At 40.8% G+C, this 9,072-nt stretch overlaps 2 non-coding genes across 2 annotated transcripts; one reads left to right on the top strand and one right to left on the bottom strand.

Moving 5' to 3' along the window:
- Window positions 1–854: 854 nt before the first annotated feature.
- TRNAE-UUC (transfer RNA glutamic acid (anticodon UUC)) lies at window positions 855–928 on the bottom strand. Its single transcript has one exon. It is a non-coding gene; the product is annotated as a tRNA-Glu (tRNA).
- Window positions 929–2,440: 1,512 nt separating this feature from the next.
- Window positions 2,441–2,547, top strand: LOC138082486 (U6 spliceosomal RNA). Its single transcript, XR_011145114.1, has one exon. It is a non-coding gene; the product is annotated as a U6 spliceosomal RNA (small nuclear RNA).
- Window positions 2,548–9,072: the final 6,525 nt, after the last annotated feature.

Here is a 9,072-nt window from a genome sequence, read left to right on the forward strand (position 1 = left end):
TCCACACCAGTCAGAATGGTCATCAGCATAAGTCTAGAAATAAGGAATTCTCTTTATATAAGGTGGTCTCGTGGTTAGGACTCAACCCTTTCACTCCTGGGACCATGTACAATCCCCCATCCCAGAGCCTATAAATAATATATGCTAAAGTGGATATGGAGAAAAGGGAACCCTCCTACAATATTGGTAGAAATGTAAATTGATATAACCAGTATGGAGAAACAGTATGGAGGTTCCCTATAAAACTAAACATAGAATTACCACATGGTCCTGCAATCCCACTCTTGGATATCTATCCAGAGGAAACTTTAACTGGAAAAGATACATGCACCCTAACGTTCACAGCAGCACTATTCACAGAAGCCAAGACACAGAAGCAACCCAAATGTCCACTGACGAATGGATAAAGAAGATACCGTATATACAATATATACAATAGAATACTATTTGGCCATAAAACAGAGGGAAATAATGCCATTTGCAGCAGGCTACAGTCCATGGGGTTGCAAAAAGTCAGACACAACTGGACACACACGTGATTATTCTACCATTATTTATCCATTCTTCTATTGATGGACTTCTGGATTGTTTCCAGCTTTTGAAAGTGAAAGTCGCTCAGTCGTGTCCGACTGTGCGACCCCACAGGCTATACAGTCCATGGAATTCTCTAGGGCAGAATACTGGAGTGGGTAGCCTTTCCCTTCTCCAGGGCATCTTCCCAATCCAAGGACTGAACCCAGGTCTCCCACATTGCAGGCAGATTCTTTACCAGCTGAGCCACCAGGGAAGCCCATTGTCACAATAGTTGCACAATTCTTTTTCTTGGCCGTGTTTCGAAGCTTGTGGCATCTTAATTTCCTGACCAGGAATTGAACCCAGGTCCTTGGCAGTGAAAGTACAAAGTCCTAACCACTGGACCACCAGAGAATTCCCTTCCAGCTTTTAGTTCTTATGAATAAAACTGCTATGAATATTATTTTTCATGTCTTTTAAAAAAAGTGCTCTTATTTTTCTTGGGTGTATACTTAAGAGTGGGATTGCTCGTTTGTAGAGTTGATACATATTTAGAGTTGATAGATATTGCCAAACTGTTTTCTAAAATGGTTACGTCAGCTTACACTCCCACTAGCAATGCAGGAGAATTCCAGTTGCTCCACATCCTTGCCAACCCTTTGTCATTCAGGTAGGTGTGTAGTGGTATCTTATTGTGATTTTAATTTGCATCTCCCTGTTAGCTAAGAATGTCAACTGACTTTTCACATCCTTGTTAGCCATTTGGATATCTTTTTTGCAAAGTGCCTTTTAAAATCTTCCACTTATGTTTTTTAATTAGGTGGTTTGTCTTTTTCTGGTTGAATTATAGAAGCTCTTAACACATACTTATTAGGATTCCTTTATCAAATACATGTAATTTGAGAATAAATTCTCAGAGCCTGTCTTCTCTTTTCACTCTCTTAATGGTGTCTTCTAACACCAAGTCCTTTTCAGGAATTAGGCAATAAATATATTTATATGACACACAAAAAGGATAGAGCTTATCTTATTAGGTTATCAACATGTACAGTGTAATATAATTTATGTCAATAACACCAAATTAAATCTGTTTCAAATAGCCATTTTACTCACTCAAACATACACTTCAGTATTCGTCCCAATTTAATTATGTGCAAGGAAACACACACGCCAGAGATACTTCTTGCCCTCAAGGAACTCTGTGAGACTGACAGGAGATAAGTTGCAATAATGTAATGAGAGAAATGAGAATAGATACATGTACATTTCCATGAGATCAGGCTGGAGTGAATGAATGAACTACTAGGGAGATCAGTAGGAAGAACATTAAATCAGTATCACCCAGGGACATTGCCCAGACCCTTTAATGAAATGGAAGGAGGCAAACTTTCCAGAAGGGGCATGGAAGGCATGGAGGGGTCAAGTGTAAATATTCTGCTCTCTGTCAAGCACTGATTTATAATATGTGGTTTTCAGACCATCTGTATCAGATTGACCTGTAGTACTTGTGAAAATTGCAGGTGACTTACTATCTTTTCTCCTAGAACTTTGTAACTCAAATCTTCGGATGTAGGGCTTTATAACCTGCATTTTAAACATACTTCTTTAGTGGTTATGGTCTTTTTTACACTCCTATGTTTGAAAACCACTGATGTAGGGGAACCAATAGGATACAAGAAATCGTGCCTAGTACCAGTTAGGAGGAGCCTTTCCTGGAATTTCATGCTAAAGAGTTTGGATTAAACCGAGTGGACCATACAAGGATATTGAAGGGGTTTTTTAAGAGAAGAAATTTTAAAAATCAAGTTGAATGATCTTGATAAACTTACTTCTTTTTACTTCAAGAAGTAGAAAATCATCATCAAGGAGATCGGTATGATCTTTCTGATAGTATTTGAATCATGCCTTGATTAAAAGTCAAAGGAAAGTGCTCGCTTCGGCAGCACATATACTAAAATTGGAACGACACAGAGAAGATTAGCATGGCCCCTGTGCAAGGATGACACGTAAATTCATGAAGCTTTCCATATTTTTTAAAAGCTTCTGCACAACAAAGGAAAATATAAGCAAGGTGAAAAGACAGCCTTCTGAATGGGAGAAAATAATAGCAAATGAAGCAACTGACAAACAACTAATCTCAAAAATATACAAGCAACTTATGCAGCTCAATTCCAGAAAAATAAACGACCCAATCAAAAAATGGGCCAGAGAACTAAATAGACATTTCTCCAAAGAAGATATACGGATGGCTAACAAACACATGAAAAGATGCTCAACATCACTCATCATCAGAGAAATGCAAATCAAAACCACAATGAGGTACCACTTCACACCAGTCAGAATGTCTGCGATCCAAAAGTCTGCAAGCAATAAATGCTGGAGAGGGTGCAGAGAAAAGGGAACCCTCCTACACTGTTGGTGGGAATGCAAACTAGTACAGCCACTATGGAGAACAGTGTGGAGATTCCTTAAAAAATTGCAAATAGAACTACCTTATGACCCAGCAATCCCACTGCTGGGCATACACATCAAGGAAACCAGAATTGAAAGAGACACGTGTACCCCAATGTTCATCGCAGCACTGTTTATAATAGCCAGGATATGGAAGCAACCTAGATGTCCATCAGCAGATGAATGGATAAGAAAGCTGTGGTACATATACACGATGGAGTATTACTCAGCCATTAAAAAGAATACATTTGAATCAGTTCTGATGAGATGGATGAAACTGGAGCCGATTATACAGAGTGAAGTAAGCCAGAAAGAAAAACACCAATATAGTATACTAACACATATATATGGAATTTAGAAAAATGGCAATCATGACCCTGTATGCAAGACAGCAAAAGAGACACAGATGTGTAGAGTGGACTTTTGGACTCAGAGGGAGAGGGTGGGATGATTTGGGAGAATGGCTTTGAAACATGTACACTATCATGTAAGAAACGAATCGCCAGTCTATGTCCAATGCAGGATACAGCATGCTTGGGGCTGGTGCACAGGGATGATCCAGAGAGATATTATGGGGAGGGAGGTGGGAGGGGTGTTCATGTTTGGGATCGCATGTACACCCGTGGTGGATTCATGTCAATGTATGGCAAAACCAATACAGTATTGTAAAGTAAAATAAAGTAAAAATAAAAATTTTAAAATAAAAAAAATAAAAGTCAAAGGAGAAAGTCACTTTCGTATTTCTCATTCTTGATCAGGGATGAACAAACTTATTCTATAATGGGCCAGACAGCAAACACTTTATGCTTTGCAGGCTATACATCCTCTGTTATACCTACTGAACCAGGCTCTAAACATGAACGTAACCAACCAGTCATAGAAAATAAATATAAATGAATGGGCGTGACTGAGTTCCCACAAAACATCCTTTACAAAATCAGGCAAGCCAGAATTGGCCCGTGGGAATTAGTAGTTTGTTTTCTTCAGTTCTATAGCTTCACTTAGTTTAGTTAAAGGCTTAACTTCAAGTTTAACTCACAGCTATCTTCTCCCCTAAAATCATATGCAGCATCTGCCATTTTAGGTAAATATAAATCTGAAACAAATTATGAAGAGAAAAATTAGTAAAAGCTAGATTGTCATGTATTTTTAGAAGAAAATGCCCAATCAGATGAAAATGTAATGAGAAATAAAGGTGAAAAGCAGGGAGACTGTTTAGTATACAAATTTTAAAAATTGAGACTTTACCACCAAATATAATGCATGAAAGTTGATCCAAAAATAAAAAAAAAAACAGCTACAAAACAGCTTTAAAGAATATACATGGGACATTTGGGGAAGTTTGAATATGATCTACATATTATGTGCGTGCGCAGTCATGTCTGACTCTGCAACCCCATGGACTGTAGCCTGCCAGGCTCCTCTGTCCATGGAATTTTCTAGGCAAGAGTGAGTTTCCATCTCCTCCTCCAGGGAATCTTCCTGACCCAGGAATTGAACTTGGGTCTCTGGCATTGCAGGCAGATTCTTCTCCACTACGCCCCCGGGAAGCCCATGATCTACATATTAGATGATATTAAATCAATGTTACAATTCTTAGATGAGATTATGATAGTGCATAAATGTAGAGAATGTCTACATTTGTTCTTGGAGATACGGGCCTATGTTTAGGGATTAAAGTGTTGTGAAAACTGGTTCAACAAAACAGAGAGAAAAGGACAAAATCTCATCAAACCACAGCTGAGGTTAGGGCATATAAATTTCTCTGTACTATTCCTGCAGCTTTTCTGGGGCTTTGACTTTCTCAACAAAATAAAATTAGGAGAACCAAATATTGCAGAGCTGAATATACAGTAGGCTCTGTTCTCCTTTGGAAATGTGGAAGAGGACTGGTCTACGTCACAAAAGTTAATTCCATATTAGGATTCTATCCTAAGGTAGTGGAATGCCAATAGACGCATTCATTTTTAGGCCCCGAGTTGTCATTTATAACTTTTGGCTCCGCCTTGCCACATTCCCACCCCAGCCCATCAGCCTTTGTTTTCTGTTTTTCTTCCCCCAAGTTGCCTGAAGGAGGGGCGGGGAAAAAACTTGCATTCCACAAGAGTGTATGAAATGCATAGAATTGTGGCCGGAGCACTGCCCCAGGTCCTTTCTGGCAAGGGTGTCCCAAGGTGTGGCCCTGACTCTGTCATTGCTGAGATTTTGAGTCTCTACTGTGTGGAGTGTGGGAAGGATTGGGGTGGGGTGATAGAGGGAGAGCTGCCGAAGGGGACAGAGTCATCTGTTTACATAGTTCTCCTCTGTCTCCGGTTTTGGGTCCTGGCCTCTTTCATCTCGCTCTTCTTGCTGGCACAGCCCCAGCTCCTCTGGGGGTCATTTCCGGAGCGGAACCCTTGCTGTCACTGGGCCTTTCTGTTCCCTTCCCCTTCCCCTCGGCAGTTACAGAACCTCCTGGTTGAAAATTGCTCCAAGGGGGACAGGGAGGTTGGCAGTTGCAAATAACAAAACCTTACAAAACGTAGCAGGCTGCAGTATAAATTTATCCTGGAAAAAAAAAAAAATATATATATATATATATATATACATACACAACATGAAAGGGAAGACAAGTAAAGTGCTGTTTAAAAAGAATAGAGCTAACAATAGCAACCGCAAAAACATAGTGCATTTGAAAAAGCAGGAACTTTACTGTTAGGTAGTGAAGTGAAAGTCGCTCAGTCGTGTCCAGCTCTTTGTGACCCCATAGACTTTACAGTCCATGAAATGCTCCAGGGCAGAATACTGGAGTGGGTAGCCTTTTCCTCCTCCAGGGGATCTTCCCAATCCAGGGACTGAACCCAGGTCTCCCACATTGCAGGCAGATCCTTTACCAACTGAGCTACCAGGGAAGCTTTCACCCTTAGGTAGACCTGCGCTTGAATCTCTGTGATGCCACTAACTGGCAAGATAATCTTGGAAGAATTACTTAACTTCTCTGCACCCCAATTTCCTTACCTCTAAAATGGAACAAATAGAACCTACTTCTTGTCAGGATAAACAGCAACAATGCAATTTTTCTTCCTGGCTGAGAAGCTTCTAGACATGGGAACATTAATGAAGTGAAGTCGCTCAGTCGTGTCTGACTCTTTGCGACCCCATAGACGATAGCCTACCAGGCTCCTCTGTCCATGAGATTTTCCAGGCAATATTACTGGAGTGGATTGCCATTTCCTTCTCCCGGGTCTCCCACATTGTAGACAGACGCTTTACCATCTAAGCCACCAGGGAAGTCCAGTGTGAACACTGGTCTAGTATAATTGCTGGTTTGGCCTTAAAGTGATTCTTTATTCCACAAGGATGAGTGAATTCACAATCCAAGCTGGGAGAAAGGGGGCAATTGGATGTGTTTCCCCAGGGTAAAATGGGAAGCCCTTCTTTGAAGTCTTTTACATTCAAATACATTCAGATATTCAAATACATTCAGGTATTATCAGGGTTTCTCAAAACTGTAATGTGAAGAGAGGAATCACCTGGGGCGCATGTTAACATTCAGATTTTTATTCCTAAATCTGGAGTGGGGCTGGAGTTCTGAACTTTCATCAGGCCCCCAGGAATGCTGCTGCTGTATTTCTCCAAACCACACAAGGCTGAGAAGACCCCCAGAGTCTTCTCTGGAAGACTGAGGAAGCAGAGATCTCCCAGACTGGGAACTCCTAGGCCTTCTGCTGCTGCCGTTTATGTAGCCACTCCGTCGTGTATGACTGTTTGCTTCCCTATGGACTGTAGCCTGCCAGGCTCCTCCATCCATAGGATTCTCCAGGCAACCATTTCCTTCTCCAGGGCATCTTCCCAACCCAAGGATCGAACCTATGTCTTCTGAGTCTCCTGCATTCTGAGTCTCCTGCACTGACAGGTGGATTCTTTACACTGAGCCACCTGGTAAGTTCTCTTAGGACTTCTAGCCTTCTTCTAATTCCTCTTTATTCTAATTCTTGTTTCCGGGCAGACATTCATTTTAATGCTTTTTGTAAGTTTTCTTTCTCTTAAATGTGATGTTCCTTTCACCATGTTCTAATGAAGTAAAGCTCTTTTGCAAAAGGAACTAAGACAACATTGTTAGCTGCCCATTGAAGCCTCACTACGGAATTAAATAAACCATGAGTGTCTCCATGAGCATGAAGAAATGAGTTTTGCTGTGGAAAGATGGGAATGAGAAAGGAAGCTTGGTGAACAAGTCCCCATGTTCCAAGGGTGGGCAGGAGATCTACAGTCTCTTGCAATTGTGAAAGAGAAAAAAAAGGAAAAGGAAAACATCTGAGACATGAATCCTTGAACTTGTGCTTTCAGGCTTCTTTCTTCACTTCTCTCTCCAGCCTACAAGTCAGTGCATGCACAGCCCTCCCTCCTGCGGAGCGACTGGGGGCCCAGGACTTGCCCAGCAGGTTCTGACCCATTCAAGCCCTCCCTTTGTGAGTCCTGGTAGCTCACAGGTCCCAGAGCTTTTTAAACGGCTTGACTTAACATATGTTTTAATGTCAGGGAGTTGTTAATGCAGGAAAGAGTTGGCTAAATTTCTCATCTACAATCACCGAAAGCATTTTGAGGGTTTTATTTTATTTTTTTAAATCAACCAAAGCAACAAATACTTATGGAGAGTCCATTAAAAGCTAAGAATTAGGTTAAGGACTGTGGAAAATCAGGTTTAATGAGACACTCCACTGCCTTAAGGAGTTTTCATTTTATTAAAGGAGATAGACAAACACATTTTAAAAGCCACAAGACATGAATAAATGCTGTAACGCTGAAGTGAGAAAGAAGGTACAACTAATCAAGAGATTGGAATGATGGAGTTTAGTAAAGGAGAGTCTGTTTTTGCCTAGTGAGTGCCACAGGGCTTGTTATATAAATGCATAAATAGTCAGAATAAATGAACTGATGAGTATGAATGAGTCGATGCACGCAGAACAAAACCTTAATTTCTTAGAAAACTCAATCTATTTTTTTCCTGTTTTTTTTTTTTTCCTTTTTCTGAACTATTATCTGGTAGCCTCACCCCCACACACAGCCCACACACTGCTCTCTATCCTTTCCCGTGACAGCAGTTAGGCTTAGAGTGCAAATCACCCCTCACACGGCCTTCAGAGTCGCGGGATTAAGGGGGTGGGGTGGGGGGAGGCTACTTGTATATTGGTAGCTGTATGCGTCAGCTAGAAACAGCTGTTGCCAGTTTTCTCACTGAAGGAAACAGGAGGAGGAAGAAACAAGAGACAGCATGGGGAAGGTGCAATCAAGCAAAGGACTAACCCTTTCTGGAAGGATAGTTACCCAGCAACCTGCCAGTGACCGGTCATGCCCCGGAATCCCATGCAGCTGAATGAGGCCAAAGGCCACTGCCCTGTTCAAGTGGGAAGGTGCCTGACTATAGATTCTGCCCAACTGTTCCTCATTTTGATATCTTCAACAGCAGAGTTATATTCTGGGTATGAAAAACTGGGAAACTAACACTGTGCAGAGTCTATAGAACTCTATTCCAACGGTTAAACATTGCTCTATTCAATTAGCATTTATGGAGTGTCTTTTCAGTGCCCACTCCCAAAACCTGTTGATTGTCTTCTATTGTGACACTGTGTGCGATCAGGAACAGTCTTTGATGAAAATTTGTGAAGGACTTTGAAATGGACAAATTAAAAAAGAAAATGATTTAGATTTGTAGATGTCCTTTTAGTGGAATACGAGGTGTTGTTTTGTAAACCCACCTTTCAGGATTTATCTCATTCTGTAGGGTCTATGCCTTTCATTGCCTTTGAGCTATTTCACAACTCTGTAAGTTGTAGCAATTGATAGTGATGTCAACAATTCCTGTTCATAGAAATGCAATTTTGTCAAGGTGAATGTGCAATTCGTTCCACCATATGGAGGAGGCCAGTTTTGCTTCTATTGGTAAATTTGTTTCAGTGCCCTTGAAGGCCTATGTATGGATCTGTTCTTCGAAATCTCCTTTGAACTGGTTTTTACATTTTACTGTTTCCTCATTAACTGAGTTAAAGAAAGTATTTGATACATACACATTTTATTTATATGAAAGCCATGATACTATTTTTTAAAATTATCCTTTACTGTAGGAAA

Source organism: Capricornis sumatraensis, chromosome 7 (genome assembly GCF_032405125.1).
Source record: "Capricornis sumatraensis isolate serow.1 chromosome 7, serow.2, whole genome shotgun sequence".
Taxonomy (NCBI): domain Eukaryota; kingdom Metazoa; phylum Chordata; class Mammalia; order Artiodactyla; family Bovidae; genus Capricornis; species Capricornis sumatraensis.